Below are 21,695 nucleotides of genomic sequence, written 5' to 3'. Positions count from 1 at the left end.
AGTGTGTTGGTGCAGAAATACAGAATTAAAGATCTGTATATTATTGTAAAGGATTATATTTATCTATAAATCTAACAAAACAAATTCATCCATCCAGTTTATTGTTGGAGCTGAGCGCTGCGACCAATCCCAGCTGACTACAACGCAATTAAATCTACAAAATGTGAAAAGGTCTAAATACTGCCTGAAGCCACTGTAAATATTTGTTTTCTCCAGCAGAAAAGCTTAGAAAGGAAAAGAGCATCTTCTTAAAGTCAAAGCAAAAGAGGCAAAAAGACAAAAGTTGTGACGTGAGTTTGTCCTTGTATCAGTAATGGTCTGCACAGCTCCACAATCAGGTTTCTTCACTGTGACCTTTCTGGGCTCGAGATTTTGCTCCTTTGCACCAGACAGGGAGATAAATGGGTCCGTGTCAGCTCAGGTTACCCACACAGGTCCTGTTATTTCGTCTCATTCCCGTCCGCTTTGTCTTTTTGTCTTTGCTTTGGAATCTTTCCCTCCTTTTTCCACGGGATGTTTATTTCATGAAGAAATCTACAATATCAGAGTCATCAGATGGCTGCATGATATGAGATAGCAGCACGGTGCAGGAATGTGCTGATGCTGTCAAGACCGCTTTCTTCTCTGTAGTTGCACGAGTAAGCGATTCATATTTTGCTTCTACAGTGCCTCACAGTCATGATTGTCTCAACAAAGAGGAAAAATGTGCTTGACAGAGAAAACCTATTTATTTCTCTGCAGATGGACGTTTGGAGATATTGCACAGTGTTTGTGCAAAGCCACTGTTACAATTCTGAAAAGCAATATCTTTCTGGTTAGATTATCGTAGAGGCTCAATATTTGTAATAATTAGATCAAAATGAACTGAAATTGAACAAATAGCCTCTTTGTGATTTACTATGTTTATTTTGGACTTAAGAACTACATCTGTAAATCTGAAATCCACTCTAGACTAATATTGCAAAGTTCTTAGGTTTTATATTTATTAATTGTAAATGTAGATATTAAATTATGTTCAACTGTATCACAGTTATTGGAGAGAAAACTCAGAACAGAAGGATTCAAGAAAACATTTAAAGGAGGTGACCATCAACATGTGGACATATTCTAATCTGTGTCTGGTCTGAAGCACATTTAGGCTCCATCTGAAATCCAAATCCACTTTTGGAAGATTACTGGTCTCTTAATTAATGGGTGAGCTTTGAGCGTAACGTGCATAAAGTGAAAAAGGTTTGCTAAGTGGATTTGACAATTAACAAAAGAGTGTAAACACCCACTTCTGTAAATATATAGAAATATGAAATACAGTAAAATTACTGCACGTCAGTATTTAGGACAATATTCTTTGATTTAATTCGATTCCCAATACGTCAAAAGACATTGTTTTATATTTCCCCTATGACCCTAACAGGACAAGCAGTGTAGATAATGAATGGATGGATATTCAATAGGAGATTTTTGTTGTAGTGCTCATATGTACAGACTCAAACATTCATATTACTTTTGTGTATTATCTAAATAAAAGCAACAGAAACTTTATTAACTACATTAACTCTGGATGTAATTCTAATTTCTCTCCCCGCCCCTTTTTCCACAACAACTTTTTTTGCAAACAACAACACTTTTCTGAAAAGTGACTTGAGACAAATCCAGCTGCCTTCAAATCCTCAGAAATAAAATGCTAATTTGTTGATTTCTGAAGCACTTTGTATTTATGCAAATACGTCTTCAAAAGTAAATTATTCCAATGATCTGTGTGGGAGACACTTGTGAGATTGTCCTAATGATTCTCCCTATAGCGAAACACATGTAGACCCGACGGTGCATAATTTGGCAGAATTAAACTGTTACCTTCATCTTTCTCTCAAGATCATTTTTCCAGGTCACAGACGCAAATCCACCCAGGACGGCACAAAGCAATAACTGCAAGGACAAGGTAATATTAGCCTTTATGAGTTGTATACAAAGACGGGCGTTTGCCACAGGGCAAATTTCCTCTTCTCTACGTGGCCTATTTTATGTCCAAATTCATCTGGGGACGTAGCGGGTCACAGAGTCTAGTTGTTCAGCACTGCTTTTGGTCATTTGTGTTATAATTTCTCTGGACGTGACTCAGCTGAGGTATCTCACAGAGCCATCAAAGCAATCTGAGCTTCCTGGTGAAGGTGGGAGGATTTGGTTTACTCTGCTCCTCCAGCACCTCACGCTGCGTTTGAGCTCTCTTGTGTCTGTGCGCTTTCTATTTCTTTGGTTTATGGGGAATGTGTTGCATAATGTGCCTTTTCTGTGTTTACGTTATTTGTTGAATCTTTCAGAATAAACTACTGAATATTGAGTTTGATAAAAATGATGCTGACAACATTATTGTACTTAGGTATACTTAGTTGCTATTTCAAGAATCTGCAGATAAGAGTCCACGATCAACTTGCAAATTTGTTTTGTTGTCTTTAATTTTAAAGAAAAATGATGTTGCCATGGATTCAGTGAGTTACACTGTGGGCTGCAACTGTGCTCGGTTCTATTAAGCCTTTATTCATTCACATTTGGAAAGTTAGCCGAATAGGCCATTGGCAAGTCCTGTTAGCCTTTTGCTACTGGATGTCCTGACAACTATGGAAATTAGTTTTCCGACTAGAAATTTTTTCTTTGTATGATTTCTATGTGAAAGGAAGCCGCCCTAGGTGAAAGCCGTTTTCTTATCTGATCAGTGTAACCGTGACTGGTGTCTCTTATTAGCTATGCAGGAAAAGCAAATAAATAAATTAGGTGTTGGGGTGGAAAGGAGAGAATTAACTTACTGCGTTATGCATGAGATCTATATGCTCATGCCACCGGGTAGCTGCAGCTCGGCATATGCTGGAGTAAATTGAGACGGTTGGGAGGAACAGGTGGTCAGTATTCCAGGAGGGTGAGGTGAGCGTCTAGAACGGAGAGGGGAGGGGGGGGGAGAGAGAAAAACAGTGAGAAGGCTTCACAGACTTTTTCCAGCAGATCGAGAGAGAAGTTGATACCAAAACAAGGAACTGAAGGATCAGAGCTTGATTTATAAATGGTGTGTTTAATCGGAGCAAGCTGAAAAATGAAATCTGAGCAACTGAAATACAATATGGGAGTTTCTGTGCAAACGTGAAAGAATAAGACATGTGTATGTGCATTTTGACAAATAAAGAAATGAAACCACCACTCATGCTTGGCACCGCGTCATCGACACTGCGGCGACTCGCCCCCCTCTCTCTCTCTCTCTCTCTCTCTAAATGACTGAGTGGGCTGATGGATTTCGTGGCACGGCTTCACGCGCCGAGGAGAGCGCGGCCGTGATTTGCCAAAAAGTAAACTCATTACATGTACAAGGTTTCCCATTTTAAAAAAATAATGAAAGAGGCTGATCTCAAGTATTAGCTGCTTCGTTCTTCCTTCTTTTCGCACTCCCAGCACCTTCCTCCCGGACCACCTACCCTCACACTCTGCTAACACGCCGGCATCCTCCTTTTCTTTCTTGTAATATCTCCCCGTGAGCAGCCGTGGGGATGGGATGTAGCCCAGGGGCACCGATTTCCCTGAGCAAGCAGCCTGCGATTGCACACTAGCCGAATAAACCTTAAAGTATGTTTTTTTTTTCCCTATTTCCTCCTCTGGTGTGTGTGTGTGTGTGTTTTTCTCCCTGTGCATACGAATTCAGAGAATCAGAGGTGAATTGTCAGGTTGTTCTTCTTTGATTCATTTGAGGCCTTAATAATAAGCCAACATTTCTGTTTTGTTTTCAATGGGCACAGAATGACACAAAGATAACGCTGATGAAACTATGACAAAAAAGGAGGCTGCTATTGTTGCTTTATGTTTGTTTTTTTTCTTTAATATTAATTTACAAAAACTGCATGTCTCATTACCTCTGACTGCAGATTTTACACCAGGCAACAGTTGGGCAGGACATATGGCGGCGAAACGTGGGCGCTGTTGTGTGGCACAGCTTCATTGTACGCAGATGTTTGACTAGCGTAGGGAAAACATTACAGGAAGAGAAGGAATTTAGTATTAATTAAAATTTTTAACTTCCTAGATTGACGTGAACATGAAATATTGTGTAATTATTATACCATTATTCGAACGCGGGATTCACACTTGAGATAAGCGCAGCTGCTGTTCCTGTTCCAGAAGAGCAGAAGACGAGATTGTGTTCACTCAGTTAGTTTGTGTGTCCATCACATCGGCTGCATCCATCAACTTATCGGTTCCTGTGAACTGCCCGGTGTCAGTGACATTATCCTGATGACTGCATTGTCTCTGTGAACACATCGATCAGGACGCTGGTCAAGACCACATGAGTCGACAATGATACAGCAATTACAGAAGGAAAAAGCTGATTACTGATTCAGCTCAGGTACGATATCTTTCAAAGATGATTTCAAACCAATAAATTACCATCTTGCCGGAGGATTGTGTCTCCTGCAACATCACTGACAGTAAATATGGGCAGTAACACGCTGAGAACCCTGAAACCTGCAGTTGAGGAGAAATAGACTTTTTTCCCCTCAGGCTATAAGACTCTTAAATACAAAGTGCAATCAGCTCAGTGCAATTAAACAATCTGAATAATTATTCCACACACACACACACACACACACACACACACACACACAATGACTATGCAATATTTCCAAGTATCCAGCCTTCGTTTTTTAACAAGTTGTATTTTTTATTATGCCTGTGTACTGTCTTTTATTTTATTCTATTCTGTATTTTTATCTGATAATTAGTTTTGGTCTTTTATTACTTACTTCACAATTATATTTTTTTCTACTACAGAGTTTTTCCACACAATAATCATTATTCTGAATCTTCTGGGCACATTAACATATCACTTTTAAGATTATATTGAAAACTTTACAGTGAATAGTTGCTTGTTTACACATGCAGCTGTTACAGAGGTAGTTTAGTTAAGATTCAAGAAAGGTTCTTATTTGGAGTCATGTTTCCAGCCTCCTGGTGAATTTACTTCCAATATTCAGCTCAGTTTTTGGTCGTCACCACCTCCTGAGTGAACTAACGGCCTCTTCAGCTGCGACATGCTCCACTACAGGCCCTTTTCTACTGGTCACCCCAGTAACATGTGGCTTTTTGCAGTTGGAATGGATCCAATCAGAATTTGCTCTCTGGTCAAATGACAGTAGACATGAGTCTTTATCGACTCCTGATGGAAATGAGACACCCAGGTATATGGGAGTATAACCACATTCTGCAGGTGGGTTTCACTCCAGCACCATGTTGCCTGCATCCTGACTCCCTAAATGACTTCGACCATGTTTCACGTCCGGTAAAGCTCAAACTGAGAATGCGAAACCAATGAGCAAGTGGCAGCGGTCAGAACCAGCGCTCCGAGCGACCGTCTTAAATAAAAGGTGAGGAATTATGTGCCGAGTGCCGTGCATCAATCACATTGATCCTCCAGGCCTCATCCTCCTATATAAAGCGTTCAGTATAATAATGTTGTCAGTGGATTTGGCGTGAGGTGTCTTCACACTGCCGGTGTCAGTTCATTTAGATGCTCCCTCGGAGCTCTGACAGCTATCATTGCTCATAACCACCATGTCAGTCAAAAGCGGGGGCGGCAACGCAGCATCCTGCCCCTCTGAGGTGCTAACATAATGAAAGAGAGATGCCACGGCTCCATGAGCGCGTGTGTTAAATGTTGTTACCATGAATACCTGATGTGTAACTTTGGCAGGGGAGAGGCTGTAATGGAGGCAAACTACTTTTGACACTCTTTGACTGTCAGTTTGCTTTCATTGTAAAGCACATTCACCGCTCGGCCCTGGATCCCTCACTTGTCAAACGTTATTTCCAGAGAAGCACGTACGATGTGTGTTTTGATCGAGTGTCATCTCCTGTTGATCGCCACGAGAGGAAGAAGAAAGATCTTAGAATAACGAGCAAGAATTGAACATCACAGGACAAATTGCGATTCCCTTTTTTCCGTAAATGACGAAACAGACGGTAAATTTGAAAGATTTGAAATTGCAACTTAGTTTTGCTGCTGCAGTTAAATCTCTAGCACAGGGTGCACTTTCAATTTGGAGATAGTGGATTGTATTTCATTGCCAGGTGCACACGGTGACAGACAGTGCTCGTTCTTCCCTCATCATGCATTCATGAGATGTATTTATGTACTGACAGTTAGGAAATGGGACGCAGGGAAACATGTGCAGCCAGTACATTTGTGTCTAGAAGGAAATCAGGAAGTGTTCATCGACCGCAGCTGGAACCACCGTGGAAAAAGTTCCGTCAACGTTTAACACACTCATCAACATTCTCCTTCAACTTCGAGCTGATTCGTCAGTTTCTCTGTTTTTTAAAAATGTTTATCTATGAAAAACAAAAGGTCCATTATAATGATGCCGCTTCGAAAACAAACCTGCCTGATACATCTTTCCTTTATTTTGTCATATTCCATTTTAAGATCAAATACAAGATCCATGTTGGGTGTGCGCGATTAGAGATTGACACAATCTGCTCACTGCTGATTTGTTTGTTGCAGTCGGGGGAAACAGAGCGAGGGGGTGAGGACAAAATTCACCGTGTGCATCCAAAGTAACTGCGCCCCTGAGAGGTTTGAATATTCCCCAGACAAAGAATCAAACTGTATTTTCCATTTTTAAAAATTAAATGGGTCCGGGTCCTTTTGAATAAGGCCAATGTCCTTCTCCTTCCATTAAAGCTTCATTTTTTTTCCCTTGTACGATCATTTTACGTCTCCCCCATTTCCCTCCCCATGTTCCACAACCCAATTAGGCCCGCGCCGAACTGTGCGATGTTGCTGAGGAGCCCTGAGCAGAGCGGTGGCTCCGAATGCCCAAGGTGTGTTATTATCTTGTATTAGTGCACCACCTGCCTTGCCATAATGATTAGCTAATTGGCTCAGCGCGTGTCTTGAAATAATAAAGAAAGGAGACATTTCGCTCTGATTAAGGAAGCACATCAAGTGAGAGAGAGAGAGCAAGGCCACTTCAGCGGCTGCAGTTCTGAGCAGCGAGGATGAACTGCACACTGTATTCAGCCCTGCATGTTAAGTAGCACTGATGTGTGGTCGTACGGTGAAGCTTTCTTCAGTTTTATCTGGCAAACTGTATTCTTCACAAACTCCAGTACACATGCGGCAGGTTGGATCATGACAGCTTTGAATTTTTAGAATATAAAATAAATGAGTCTGAAGAAGATCCAGAGATGTCTGCATACGACCCGCAAGACAAATCATCATTACACAAAGAAAATGTCAAGACATGTTCTTTAGAGTGGTCCCTTCTGGCTGTCAGGTCATGGTCAGAGTGAAAAAGCAGCTGTGAGTAGCATCATTATCACCACCATCTGACATCTGACGCCTCGCCATGGGCCGGTGACGCATCAGCGAGTTAGACTTAGTGTGATAATAATAATTCAGTATGTCCCACAAAAAGGATGTTACAGAAATTAAAATGAGCAAGACCGATGTTTGCCGTCATTAAAGTCACATGCAGCGTAAAACAAATCAGCCCAGCCAACCTGACCCGGACATCGTTTCAAAATTTCCCTCCGAACTCAACCCAAACAGGAACCCCCCCCCTCGTCTATGTCATCATACTCTTTCTGTAACTTCTTTGAGAATCTTTATTATTTTATTATTTGTGAAAACAGAGAAATTAGCGAAACAACTCATTTTGATGGAAACACTTTTAAAGCTGCACAAATCTAACGCTTTAATATTCAATATTTCTAGAGAAATACTGGGTAACGTGACTTGTAAAGATTAATGCCCGGAGAAATATCACCCAACTCTCCTAGCTCCTCTTGGCTCAAAGGAGCATCATCCGGACCATTGCTTTGGTTTTATGGTTCACAACTGGACTCGTTTGAGTTTTCCTCTCCAATCAAACCACAGCAGGCAGCTGTTTTTCAGGAAACAGCTCTGATAAACCGATTGTGAGCTGCTTGTCCAGCACCAGATGGTTCAGTTAGCAACCAGCTGTCAAACACAGCGGATCATGTAGCAGCTCAACTTTGAGGTATTTCCCTCAGGAGTTGGTGACGATCAAAACAGAGCTTAAAGAAGAGTGAAAATTGGAATTCTAATTACAAAGTGGCCGTATACTCACGTATAAGTCACAGCAACTTCACTGTTGGGTTCTCGGCTTGTTTTGCTCCTTTCAATGGTACAAAAGAGAAATAAATTGAATTATTACGCTTAAAAAATGCAGGATGCTGCGTTAATTTAATAGGATGAACTAATTTTCTCTGGACTAAACACAGTGCGAAGAAAAATGACGTTAAAACAGGAAAGTAACTGGTGGCCATATTGGATTGAGTCAGAGCTCAATGTTTTACTGTCACAAAGAAAGTGAGGTTTGTTACGCAAAGCATCCAATTTAATGGAAAAGTTATTTTATATATATTTTCAAAAGAGGTTTATCTTGTGTGGTTCAAAAATAATTGTTTGGTGAGAAAAAAAACAGAAAATACCAGATTGTTATAATTGAAATAGACTTATTATCATAAAATTCTCTAAATAATCAATTTCTTTTTTGTCAATGTCACACATTAAGTCCAACGCACAATGAATCAAACATCACTAAGTGTCTTGAATTATAAATCGACTATTCTTTGTCTCTGAATGACGTCTCTCACTGAGTCTAGACTGTCTCCTTGAGCATATTCTTGCATTCTTGCCTCTAGTTTACATAAACGATATGAATCTTTTATTCACAACGACCTCTTTGTACCAGACGGAAGTTTAATTGCCGATGCTGCCTCTTACCTTAATTCACAAAGCTACAGACGACATAGTCTCTGTGTGGTGAACCCCCTCAGAGAAGGTCTGTTCTTCCACCGTCTGTAAGTGTGTTTAAAACATATACTTTGCACTGCAGGGAGGAGGCAAATACCTGGTTTGAAGCAGTCACTTTATCCTGCATTGCACTCTCAAACAAGTTCCAGTCACAAGGTCCTCCAGCGCAGACAGAAGAGAATATTGATAGATTACCCTGCCAGCATTTCAGCAATTTCCACACACAGTGGAGATGAGCTCTGTCCTGCTCTGTGACTGATACAAGTGGAGCCCTGCGACTCAAAGAACTTGGAATAATACACTCTTCTGCACCGACAAAGGAAGTCGTTACTCAGCACAGTGTGATCATATCTGATGGTAGCCGCAGCGATCTAACGCAGTCAGAAGAGTCTTTTTCATCCGAGTTAATAAAAAGTGGATGTTAACTGAAGGAGTGGAGTGGATTATGAATTATGAATACGTACGCTCACTTGTTTTCCTTTATACACCTCACGCTGGCACTGACCCCACGACAGTGGAGCTGTAATGTGGCCCAGAGCTAATGTGCGTCGCAGTCTCCTGAACAAACAGACGTAAGAGCTGCTGAACTCAAAGCTTCTACTGTCTCCATTTTAGATTTATGCTACAAATAACATATGCCGTGCATTAGTATGTGTGTTTTACATGTTCAAACATAAGTTCTTAACGGAACAAGCTTATTGTTTGCAGAGGTTTTAATGCAGTTTAGAATAGTTTTAAACCAAATAACTAAGACCTATGTCCAAGGATTTCATAAGCACCCATCTTACACAGTGCCGGCGGGGGGGTGAGGGTGGGGGGCGCTCAGTCCCAGGCTGCCTCAGCCACAGTGTGTGGGTCGGGGGTTCTTGTCACTCGGGTAAATAGTAAGGGTAAGGTGGCTAATTGTAGAGGTCGCTCTGGGGAGTCCCCGGGCAGGGGAGATAACAGGAGCGCTCCACAGGGGCCTTATCAATGAGTAATGACCTGAGCTGTCTCCCTTCACCACGTGCACAGAGACACATGGGCCGTGCACGAGGAGCCATCCCCTGGCCGACAGTGACATCATGTCAAGGTAACCAAATGGATAAGTGGGTGAGGGCTGGGGTTATTGGTTCCATGGGAGGCCAAGCAGAGAGTGGTGGTTAAATTGTCCATTAGCGCAGTTTGAAGATGGACTCCTGGGCTTTTGGAAGCTTGCTTCACCATGGAGAGTCAGATTGCTGAATATCTGTTGCTTGCTAAGTGAAGGAAAACATGTTTTCCTGGAAGCTTTTTGGATTTCAGTTTGTTTTCTGTTTTTTTTGGGGGCTGTGCCTGCGATAGCACGTGGGCAGTTGTTGTTGGTGTTTGGTCAGGACACAAGTGAAGAGTTCTTATTGCAGCAAATGGAAACGAGAAATTAATGAGTGTGAAAACACTGTAACAGAGAAAACACGTCACTTTAATAAATCCTTGGTGCGGTCAGGTTTCATCTGCAACAGTTTCTGTCATTTGCTGTTATTGCTGTGATCACCGATGTGTAACATTTAGCAGCAACTTTGAGTGTGGGACACTAAAACGTTCAGATTATTATTATTAATATAGATATATCATCTGGTTGAGTTGTAAGGAACACGATCATTTTATTTAAGGGCAGCAGTTGAAAACTTATTTAACGACGACAAGAAATAAGGTGTAAATAAAATAATATTAACATGAAACATTATATGTGAACAAGTGATACAAGATTTTGCAGTGACGTATCATGCACATGCCGAATAGCAATTAGCGACTTTATGCTAGTAAGTGCAAAACACTAAATAATAAATGAAGAGCTCTTGTCCCATCATTGTCACGGCTGCATGAACTCCCCCCCCACCCACCACACTCTCCATCACCGTCACCTCCTGTACATCCCACCACCGCTGAATTCATCTGTGCATTTCCATTACAGCCTGTCATTCAGTCAATGGACGGGAAAAAAAAGATAATAGACAGCGAGTAAATTTTGCGTCATTACCATTTGCTCGCACGCTGGAGTATCGCAGAAGTGTCACACATGGTTTTTTTTAAGGTTTCATTTCACTGGCCAAAAATATGCATTTCAAATTTTTTCCGAACCTTATCTGTTTTTTATGCATAGAATATGATTTAAGTTTGAAAAGAGCGAGATTGGTGTCTCGGCATAAGCTGTGGTGTTGGAAATGAAAAAATAGAATTGGTAAGGTCGTGTGTTGCTGTTTGTGAAATACGGAGGCTCGACATTCACTACTCGATCACACATAAGATCTGAACATAAGCAAATATAAGAGTGACAGTTTAATATACTGTTCAATTTCTAAAAAACTACACCTGAGGGAATTTGTGGTGCACTTTTTTGTATTTGCCGCATAATTACAAGACGATCACATTCTGCATTAGTTTGTTATACCGATCTTCACATATTGACTGTCATTATAAAAACACTTTCATTAACTAGAATGGCACTCAAAGGCCCAACAGTCCCCTTAAATTCAACCAAGCTGCACCAAGTTAAACACACTCATAGAAATCAGCCGTCGAGCTATGCCACGTTTTTCTTCATCATTGTTTCCTGGGGAATTGATGAAAATATCTGTTTGTCACAGTTTGCACTTTGCAGGGTGAGGACATTGGAATGAATGGGCTTCAGAGCACAGCCGTGCTGCTGTTGTGTTCTATCTAAAAGGACCTAAAAGCTTTCATGATTAATACCAGTTTATTATCCAGCCGCATTTTTTCAATCCATGCCCAAATTGTACGGGTTCTTTCTTAGTTCATGTCCCATTCTTGACATCCTGGAGTTATTATTTAACCCTGCATCAAAACAAACCAATGGACGGGGGTGAAAACACAAACACCTGGTAATAAACACGACTGCGTATGTGAAGATGTTGAGATTATTGAAACTATTTATGTATTGACAGATTACATGAAATTACACCTGAGCGAATTAGTGCTGCAGTTATTTGTCTGAATGCTGGAGCGACTGGGAGCAAGCATAATTAAAAAATGATCACAATCTGTATTCGTTCATATCCATCTTCTCATATTCAGTGTCGCTATAGTAACACTTCCATTAATGTCAATGTTACCATCTTTATTTGACAGATATCTGTGAATCTTATCTTCTGGTGTGTTGAAACTACAAATTAATTGAACTCACGCCTGTTTTAACTAATGCTTCCTCTTTTTTTCTTCTACTCTTAAAATATTTAATGCAATTACTGGTAGAACTGCTGCGTGCAGATTCATCTGTAAAGGTTTCAAATCCCACTCACACAGAAACACTGAGTAAAACCACAACACGGCCCCGATCAGTGATTAATAATTCATCCTTTAACAGCACAGATAACTTACTACGACCAAGCTAAAGTGGGTGGGGGTTTGGGGAGGGGCTCGGCAGCCTGGTACCTCCGGTGCCGCAGCGTTTCTGCCGTGGCAGTTTTTCTTCTAACCCAGTTTCCAACGGCGCGTGTTTCACCTTGGAGCGAGCAGCGAGGCACTATTCAAATGGGGATAAAGTAGGCTGACAGTCGCTTTCCCCCCGCAGATATGTCCTGCTTCAAAACCTAAACATCTCTCCTTGCTCCCGGGGAATAAATAAAGAAATAAATCGATGACAAGCAAAAGAAGAAGAAATACTAGCGCTGCTGCATCCTCCGGAGGATAACAAGAATAATGCCTTCATTTGCTGCAGGGCCTCCACTCTGCAGCAAGTATAGACACGGCTTTTATGGCTGTAGTATTTCTGATTGGCATCCTAGGACAGCCATTTGAATTATTTAATAGAGCTCCCATTCCCTTAGTGGAGGGGAGAAGAAGAAATATGTTTGTGTTTGCATGTGTGTGTTTGTGTTATTGGGAGTTTCTACAATGCCTCGCTCTTTATTATCTTTGCTTTGGCGTTCTCTCAGGCTTAAGCCAGACGAGGCCATTGTTTTATCACACGGCTCAAATGTCGTCTTTTATGTGAGGAAAAGTAACGGGAAAAAAAAGTAACTGAAAACGAGAGGAGAATCGTGCCAGTTATTCTTCTCTATTGTCTTAAACAACCACACACAACTAGATTTAAATAAATAACAGCGCATCACACACTGCAGGATGTTATTCAGATTATTAAGACCTCACCTCCCTCGTGTGACCTCATGACGATTATCAGGGCGGCCCCGGTGAGTCTGCTGGGAGTTCTGTGACCCCTCACACTACAAGATGATCTGGGCCGAACATGGACACCGACCATCGTTACTGTCTAGATTTCTCCTCTGGGTTAAAGGAAGCGTTGGAATTTGTATTGGTTGCATTCAAATGTAGCCTGCACCTTTTCAGGATTACCAACCAGGGCTTTAAATCAGCACAACATTTCTGCAGCCTGATCCCGGCTTAAAAATTCTGTGTAATATTTATCTGATGATTAAATGTGAAATGCATCAAACATTGAAGAAGATGCTTCATTTCTTTCCACAGGTGCCCAGGAGAGAATCAGTCAATCCGAGATCACAGCGTAGAACACAGGGAGGATATTGAAGGAATCGGGGCCTTGGGCTCTCACCAGCCCTGATCCATTTCTTACAACAGAGGAGAGGGAGAGAAAGTGAGGGATGAGTTCGTCTCTGTGGTGCAGCTATCTCTCCCCAGAGACTTGTGCGGGAATGTGCAGGTGTTACAAGATCTCCTACTCTGCCTCCTATCAACATTCTTCAACTTTACTCGCTCCCAACTTTCTCTTCCTCGGCGTCGCTCTCCCTGACAGCGTGTATCGAGGATTCTGAAAGGCTTGAAATGAAACTGGATAAACCGCAGCAAGTTAGCAAATCATCTCCTGATAAATGGAACGACATGATAATCTCTTTCTCGGGATATTCAGCGCATCTAGGAGGTGGCCTGAATAAAAGCGCTGGGTGCTATCAGGCGGCCCGTTTAGATATGACCATCAGCAGCTGGACGCGACCCGTTTGACCAGGCCCTGTCTCAACCCTGCCAACGTCACCTCTTCTGCCCCCTCCCTCCAATCTCCACATCCTGTCTTTATCACAACTGATCGCCTGAAGCCTGTCTGACCTTGGCAAGCAGATAAAACAGCAGACAGATAAGGAAGAAGGGGCCGGGGAACGGAGCAGGAAGGGAAGGGAGAGCAAAGTAGGAGCAGCTCGCTATGAGATGCATTTTTCCTAAACTCGCGCTGTTTGAGAACCCCCAATTTACATTGCCAGGGAAATCCTCTGGGAAGCTTTATGATAGATGAATAAGACTTCTCTACTAAGGGGAGGAGATGAAGTCTGGGATGACCCGCTTTTGCAAATTTGGCCCCAGGGAGAAGGAAGAGGAAGCTGCAAAACTTAAGATTTTGCAGAGTGCATATCTCTGTTAAACCTCTGAAGCGACATTAGAGTGCTAAATTTATCATTGTGTCGTATTTGGGATTATGAATTAGGTTTAATAGATGCACGCCCCGTCTGCGGGTTTATTTATACCGTTATTTCTTAATGTTGTATCCATACGTCTATTTAAGAGAATCATTCCTTCATTAGACCATTAGATTTACTTGTTTTGCAACTGTTAGACTTCATTGAGTCAATGAAAAGTGTAACAACAAATTAAATCGTGTTGTATGCACAGTGATCTATTTATCTATCTATTCATCTATTATCTATCTATCTATTATCTATCTATCTATCTATCTATTATCTATCTATCTATCTATTATCTATCTATTATCTATCTATGTATCTATCTATCTATCTATTATCTATCTATCTATCTATTATCTATCTATTCATCTATTATCTATCTATCTATCCATCTATCTATGTATCTATCTATTATCTATCTATGTATCTATCTATCTATCTATTATCTATCTATCTATCTATCTATTATCTATCTATCTATCTATCCATCTATCTATGTATCTATCTATTATCTATCTATGTATCTATCTATCTATCTATTATCTATCTATCTATCTATCTATTATCTATCTATTATCTATCTATCATCTATCTATCTATCTATCTATCCATCTATCCATCTATCTATTATCTATGTATCTATCTATCCATCCATCTACTGATCTATCTATCTATACATCTATCTATTATATATCTATTATCTATCTTTCCATCTATCTTTTAGCTGCGGCCCCCCCAAGGCTTTTGAAACGCTCCTGGCTTCACTGCTAATAATTAAAAAGTTGACAAACCTTAAAAATAAGCTTGTGCTAAAAAAAAAAGTCAAATTAAAAAATGAACAATAAAGCCAATTCCAAGTCAGGTACAGAAAATAGAGGAATTTATTCACAGTAGGAATGATTTCAAATTATGATTTGTTACTCAGTATATTTTATTTAACTCTTGTGTACCGATAATTAGAAAGATAGATTTCTCTCATTCTTACATCGAGATAAGAGAGAATTCAATGTTGATGCTCCATGAGAAAATGTCTCTCTTGTGGTTTCACGCTGGACTCAAATTAAACTCTGAACTAAAATTGATTTTGGTTCCATCTGGACGCGGTGTGATGTCAAAGACGCTTGTTACCGTGACCCCGGCACACAAAGTAAACATAAGGAATCAAAACCTTTGATTATGACCATAGATTGTTAGTGAAAGCGCAGGGACATTTTGTTCAAGGCGGACACTAATAACCAAACTGCGTGTGTCTCCATGTCCCCTCTTGGACACAGACTAATGAGAAGTGACCCTTAATTGTGTTGTTCTGTTAAGGTGGCACGGCGTGAGCGAGGCCAGACGAGACAGAATGGACGGGCTCCTCTGTTTATTCACAAAACCAATCAAAACTGACTGATTGGTAATAAAACGCTGTTATGAGAATGCATGTGATCGTTGCATTCACGCTGGGTGGTGCAGGACAGAGTCGTTTACAGTCACAACAGTACTGTACTGCGGATACTGAACGACCGCATCCAGAGTAATTGTGGTCAAGATGTCAAAAACACAACATATATATAAAATGCTCAAAGTTCACTTGCCACATTCTTCTTTATGTTCAAACACAGAAAGGTTATCAGCTTTGCCCCGTGTTGTCCGAGCGGCTGAATTAGCTTTAAACCGTCTTACTCTGGCGCCCCGTGGCCATACCACCTCCGTTTCCTCCAACCATGACAGCTGAATCCCAACTCTGATTGGGCAGTTCCTGAGAGGAGTTCCTGACCTTTCAGATGGAGCCCATGTGGCCCGATTCGGTCGGCTGGTTTACATTCTGTCAAACATGAGTCTGCGAGGCACAGAAAACTGCATCCCTTCCAGGAAATGTCAAACAGCAGTGGCAGGTCCTCGCCGTACACTGCACCGTGATATTATTTTTGAAGGATCTTGGCAGAGGTTGACACATGTCTCGCGGTTGACCGGGAGAACTGCGATTTGCATTCAAAGTGCTTGTTCGGATAAACAACGTTGGATGTGGTTCATGAAAGATCAGACGCGCCGAGGAATTTGGAGAACAAAGCGCGTTGTCAAAGTAAAGAACGAACGTCGGCGAGCTCAAGAACGAGTGTCTTTGAAATTACGCTCGACGGAGAGAGGGTGTGTTGCACAGGACAATAGCTCTAATTATAAAGTTAATTACTCCGTTATTAATACCGTGTTTGTGATTCATGGTGCTGACACTTGCATTTCATTGCTTCTGATTTGTGGAGATGAGGCTTCGGCCTCACGCTGATCCTGATGCAGCAGAGACCAGTCAAACTAAAAAGGTTTTGAGACTGCATCTATTACAGAAACTGAAGCTGAGATTTTAAGATTCACGTCTGTGGAGTAACATGTGTAAGAAACATCTATCCTAGTGAGGACACTCAAACCAGTACACACACACACACACACACGTATGCACAAACACACACGGCTGCATTGCACAATGGATTAAAGCGTGGGGACGGCATTCTTAAAGCCTGCATGAGGATCCGTGTTACATCTCCTGTTGGACGTCATCCAAACAATGTTGAGCCACAAAACACATTCATTAACATAATAAACACACTTTGTGCTAAAGTGACATTTCCCCTCCGTACCTGCAGTGCAAGGGTCTGGACTCTATCCTCCTCCACAAGCGTCATGCTGATCCCTCTCCTGCCTCCACTAATGTCAGCATTAATAACCCGACGTCATGTCATCACCTCAACTAACGTCCAGCAGGAGGTGCTGGGAAGCCGCCTGTGCCCGTTGTTATGGCGATTAATCTGCCCTGAGTCGCGGTGCCGAGGGTGGTCCCCGAGTTGAATGAGCCGGGGTCCTGTCTGATGAGAGACAAGGTGATAATTGCCTCTGTGTTGCAGAGGAGAAAGGGCAATGGCGGTCAAGGGCACCGCCGCAGCCAAGATGGCAAATCTTTCATCGTCTTGTGAAGTGAAGGCGAGCAGAGCAAACAGCGTTTGGCTTCTCTGTTTGGTAGGCGGGTGGTTAATGGGGTGGGCTTTGTGTTTTTAGTCTGGCTCTTGTGTGCGTCCGAGGACACGATCTTGTGTCTACATGCACAGACGTCTTTACTTGTTTGCGTTCATATTTGCCTCGGCCACGTTATCTTGTCTGCGGGACAAAACAAATGTCAACAGCATTTCAGCTTTTCTTATTACAGACGTGCGTCACCTGACTCAAGGCTGTTGGATGGACATGAATTGTCTGATGCACAAACACAGTGAGACGGCGATTTTCACGAGTGGCTATTGATAACACTTTAAAATTAAATGAAATTTATCAAATGATTGATTTATTTTGCTCTAAAAGTTTCACAATAAGCTGTAAATCAAATTATATGACTGTTTTTTGATCAAATGCGTTAATTGATGGGCTTCATATGGCTCATAATGAAAATTACAAAATAATGAACACCTAAACCCCCCTGCCACAAGCGACTGCTGGTGATTGGTCTAACAACAACCTAACTACCTACCCACAGTACCTACCCACCTATCTAACTACCTATCTGCCTACTTAAAACAAACCCTACAGCGCTGACTCATTTGACTGCCGACGACTAGCAGGCATTTGAAAATCAGAGTTGCACTTTCATCGTCAGCAACAGCTTCAGATTGCTCCTTTTTATTTTAAATTGCATGCGGATACATACGTCTGTCGCCTGCGTGAGTGGAAGTATGGTGCATTTTCAAGGTGAGTGTGTTTTGGATGATTATGGACTATCATCTGTTTTGAGTAACCGTGGAGACCCTGACCCAGAATTCCCTGCTTGCAACTTGAATCACTGAGTTAACTTGTAATTCACAATGTGTGTTTGGGAGACGCTGTCTGTCCGTTCGTACTCAGACTCAGAGCTTGTTCTTGGTCGCTGTCTTTTCTTGAAGATCTCATGTAAGAAGAAATACAAGGACACGCTCCACTCAGAGAATTCAGCTGTGGCATTTCTGGAGAGCCCTTGAGGCCACGTTCAGCGTTTCCCCATAGCCTGCCACAGATCATTCACATGTTCTCTTAGTGTTCTTCGGCTTCGCGCTCTTATGACCTGTAATTACAGCGAGTTGATGGCCACTCACACACAAAGTGTATTAAAAACATTAACCACTTCAGTGCCTCATTCAGGCTACAGGAGAAGACAACTCAGATCACACAACAATAATAAGAATATATTCAATGTAATCAAATAAATTAAATAGTTAGTGAGATTATTTTAGTAAATGGTATTAAATGAATAAATAAATATAATGTAGTTATTCGATAAAATTGAATTTAATTACAGGAATACAATTATTCAACTCAAATTAAAAGTATTTAACTAGACACATTTATTTAAGTAAATCGAATTCTATTAAGTGTGAATTCAATTATGTATTTCATTGAATATATTAAATTACAGAAGTTTAAATTAAATTGATCTAATTTACTTTAGTGAGCTTGATCAAATACATATATAAATTCATTTACTTTTGTAATTTCGAATCAAAAAATTGATTAGAAGTCAGGGAGGAACTGTGACGTGTAAACGCAAAAACTACAAGGGTGGAAAAAATAATCACATGATTCCAAAATGAGGTAGCAGCAACTATCATTATCCAGTAAACACACACAGCCGTCCTCTCCTCACTCCACACGTTAATCAAGACGGAGCGAGGACGAGACCAAACTCAGCTTCATAGATTCCCATCATCTCCACTTTTTTTCTCCAACAGGTAGAAGAAGAAGAAGAACAGAGCGATCTACGAGTTCTCGTACTAAGTATAATTGAAATCAGAATCAAATCAAAGCAAGATTCAATTTGGATATGAAACAGGTTTAACTGCAAGGTGTAAACAAAATGGAGACGTCGGGATGGTGTGAAATTTCCTGCTCTCTCAAGACTGACTGACACCCCTCCCCCACAAACCAGCTGTGAGTAGCATCACCATCACTATCATCTGACAGCAGTTTCAGCCGGAGCTCAGAGCGGCATGGCCTTCAGTGGATGTTTGAGATTCAATTGCCCTCTATAGGAAAAAGGTTCCTCGCTGCTGGTCTGTGCACCGGCTGTTTTCGGAGGTTTCTGATTGTATCACATGATCCTGCTCGGCAGATGGAGTTTGTTCATCTCGGTGCAGTGACTTCTTGAAGTATCCGCTGGTTACCTGGCAACACCGTGGTGACAAACAGCTTGTGGCCTGGAAATGGCCAAGAAATAAATTCAAACTGAGCAAACAGATATGAGGATGGAGAATCTGCAGATTTAAAAAATGTTTCTAATTTAGCTCCAATTGTAGTTTTTCACTTCACTGCATAATGCGATAAAAAGAACAGGGCGTGCTTTGTGAAAGGAAGTGATTGGATAGAAAATGACAAAAGACAGTTTGTACTCTTACCCCGCCGCCCTGACCCCCTACTGTACCACATTGTACCTGCTGAAACCAAAATGAATTTTAATGAGTATTTCCACGGAGGGCATTGTAACAGCACACAGCCAGCCAGCGTTATTAGCTCTAAACACAGGAGGTGAATCTCAACATGTCATGTATTGTATTAACCTGTCGAGGGAGCGTGAGCTCGTGTCTCAGCTCAATACAAAAAAAAACGTCTGTCCCCAGTCAGACAAGCCTCCTCTGACATTTGCCTTCCTCCGATGATTTGCATATGTGGCAGAGACTCCTAAAAGCAAGACACAGAAGCTTTGTTGCTCTGTGTCACGAATGTATTTTGCACGGCTGCACATTTTCAATTTGAATCAAGGGGAAACAACATCAACAACTTTGGGGACACATTCAGATTTCTTGTTTTCCTGCAGCTGCCAGGGATCTTTACTGTATCTTTATTGGTCGGCATTAACACTAATCAACTCAATATGATCCAACATGGTCCCTTTCATGCATCTTTCCTTAAGCCCCTCTTTTTTCCCCATGTAGGCAAGTTAATGTGACGCAATATTGCTTCTGATCAAACGACCGAACCCTAAATGGGATGTGTGTTTGCACAAAGGATACGAACGTGCTTGTTTGGATATGTTAGTGTGTGTTTGTGGAGGGAGACAGAGATGAGCTGCTCTTGCTCTGCTCGTCAGGAATTGATCAGCTGCATGCATTAGCAGATTGCCTATTGATGAGCAGGAGGATTTATAACGCTCTGATTGATGGGTGCAATCTAAGAGTATAAATAAATGAATATGTGCCCGTCCTGGTCGGTGACGGCAGTAAAGCCTTGATTTGCAAGCTCATCTGCAATCGCAAATGTCACATTTAGTATGCCCCCGTCACCAGGCACCGCTGGCGGATAACGTACAGTGCTCGGGGAAGTCAGACTTCAAGCAAACAAGCCTCTCGGTGCTCCTCATTCACCCTGACACAACCGTGTGAGACCTTAATAAGTGAAGCTGGAAGAAGAAAACACTTCTACACTCACCATCATGTTGAGGTTTATAATTAGACCTTGATTTAAGTGAAAATATAGTAGAGGGCTAATTAAATTCCATATATATTTTATTTTAGAAATATGTATCTGTATATACTCACCCTTTCAAATACACAAATGCTATATATAATTATATCAGACTCTACTTTAGTACATTTTTTTGAAAGTGCACAATTTTCAATATAATTCATAACCCGACTACAATTACTGCACTGAAAGCAACACATGACAATTATACTCTGAGTGAAAACAACATCGTGTTGTGTGAGCAGGGGAGACAACATCCTCAGACAAACATGTCAAAGTCGCAATTCTCTAAGAAAATTTCACATTACTCGGATGGAATGTTCAAAACGAACCAATCGCAGCGAGGCGGGGTTGAAAAAGACTCCGCTGATGCAGAGACGCTCTGGTCCGTGTGTATAAATAACGCTGCTCTGTGGCAGACACAGAGGGACGCTGACACAATTCTGATGCTCCTTTTTCTCACTTGATGAAGTTATTGAAGGGCCGGTCAGTGAAAGTCCAATGAAACTAGCACAGAAAAGCTACAAGTGAAAACCTACTGATTTGTGTTTAACAAAGTTATATTCCACTGGATTTTCCAAACATATAGAAATGGGACGAACTTGTTTTAACTGTATCAGCTGCACTTTGGTTCTATTAAACTTTATTGTACGTCCTGATTAGAATATCAAGCCTGTGCTAGATGCTAATGACTAATGGACGAACACATTTTAATGGTTGTTCATGTGTCTAAGCTTCCTGCACTCAGGGTTTGCATTACACTCCTGAGCTGTATTGTAGCGTAGCATTAACGCAGATGATGCACGTTTGGCGCAGATCGGTTCAAAGTGGACGAAGGTGGAGACACGCGCTTTTTATCAAAACCTCTTCGTACATTTAAATCACGAAAGCTAACGGTAACAACCGCGATGTCCTTCGTCAATGCCGTTTGTCAGAAGGTCGTTTAGTTTGACTTTGTCCCCGGGGTCTGAACTTCAGTATCTCAGGACACCTCTCGTTCGATAGACTTCTCCGTCCGA

The 21,695-nt window shown here is 41.4% G+C and overlaps 1 long non-coding RNA gene across 17 annotated transcripts in view; it reads right to left on the bottom strand.

The window, feature by feature from the left end:
• LOC109634681 (uncharacterized) overlaps positions 1–21,695 on the bottom strand; it is a 106,629-nt gene that overhangs the window by 23,396 nt on the left and 61,538 nt on the right. For 7 of the 17 annotated variants that reach the window (XR_011239932.1, XR_011239933.1, XR_011239942.1 and 4 more), the window contains exons 1-4: positions 4,095–8,117; positions 3,888–3,990; positions 2,799–2,921; positions 1,852–1,923 (exon numbers count right to left, since the gene is read on the bottom strand). This is a non-coding gene — a long non-coding RNA (uncharacterized lncRNA). The other 10 variants (XR_011239935.1, XR_011239941.1, XR_011239944.1 and 7 more) reach the window with 5 other exon arrangements.

The sequence above is a fragment of the Paralichthys olivaceus genome, chromosome 22 (genome assembly GCF_024713975.1).
Source record: "Paralichthys olivaceus isolate ysfri-2021 chromosome 22, ASM2471397v2, whole genome shotgun sequence".
Classification (NCBI taxonomy): domain Eukaryota; kingdom Metazoa; phylum Chordata; class Actinopteri; order Pleuronectiformes; family Paralichthyidae; genus Paralichthys; species Paralichthys olivaceus.
Note: the sequence above shows the minus strand (reverse complement) of the source record. Positions and strands in the feature narration are given on the sequence as shown.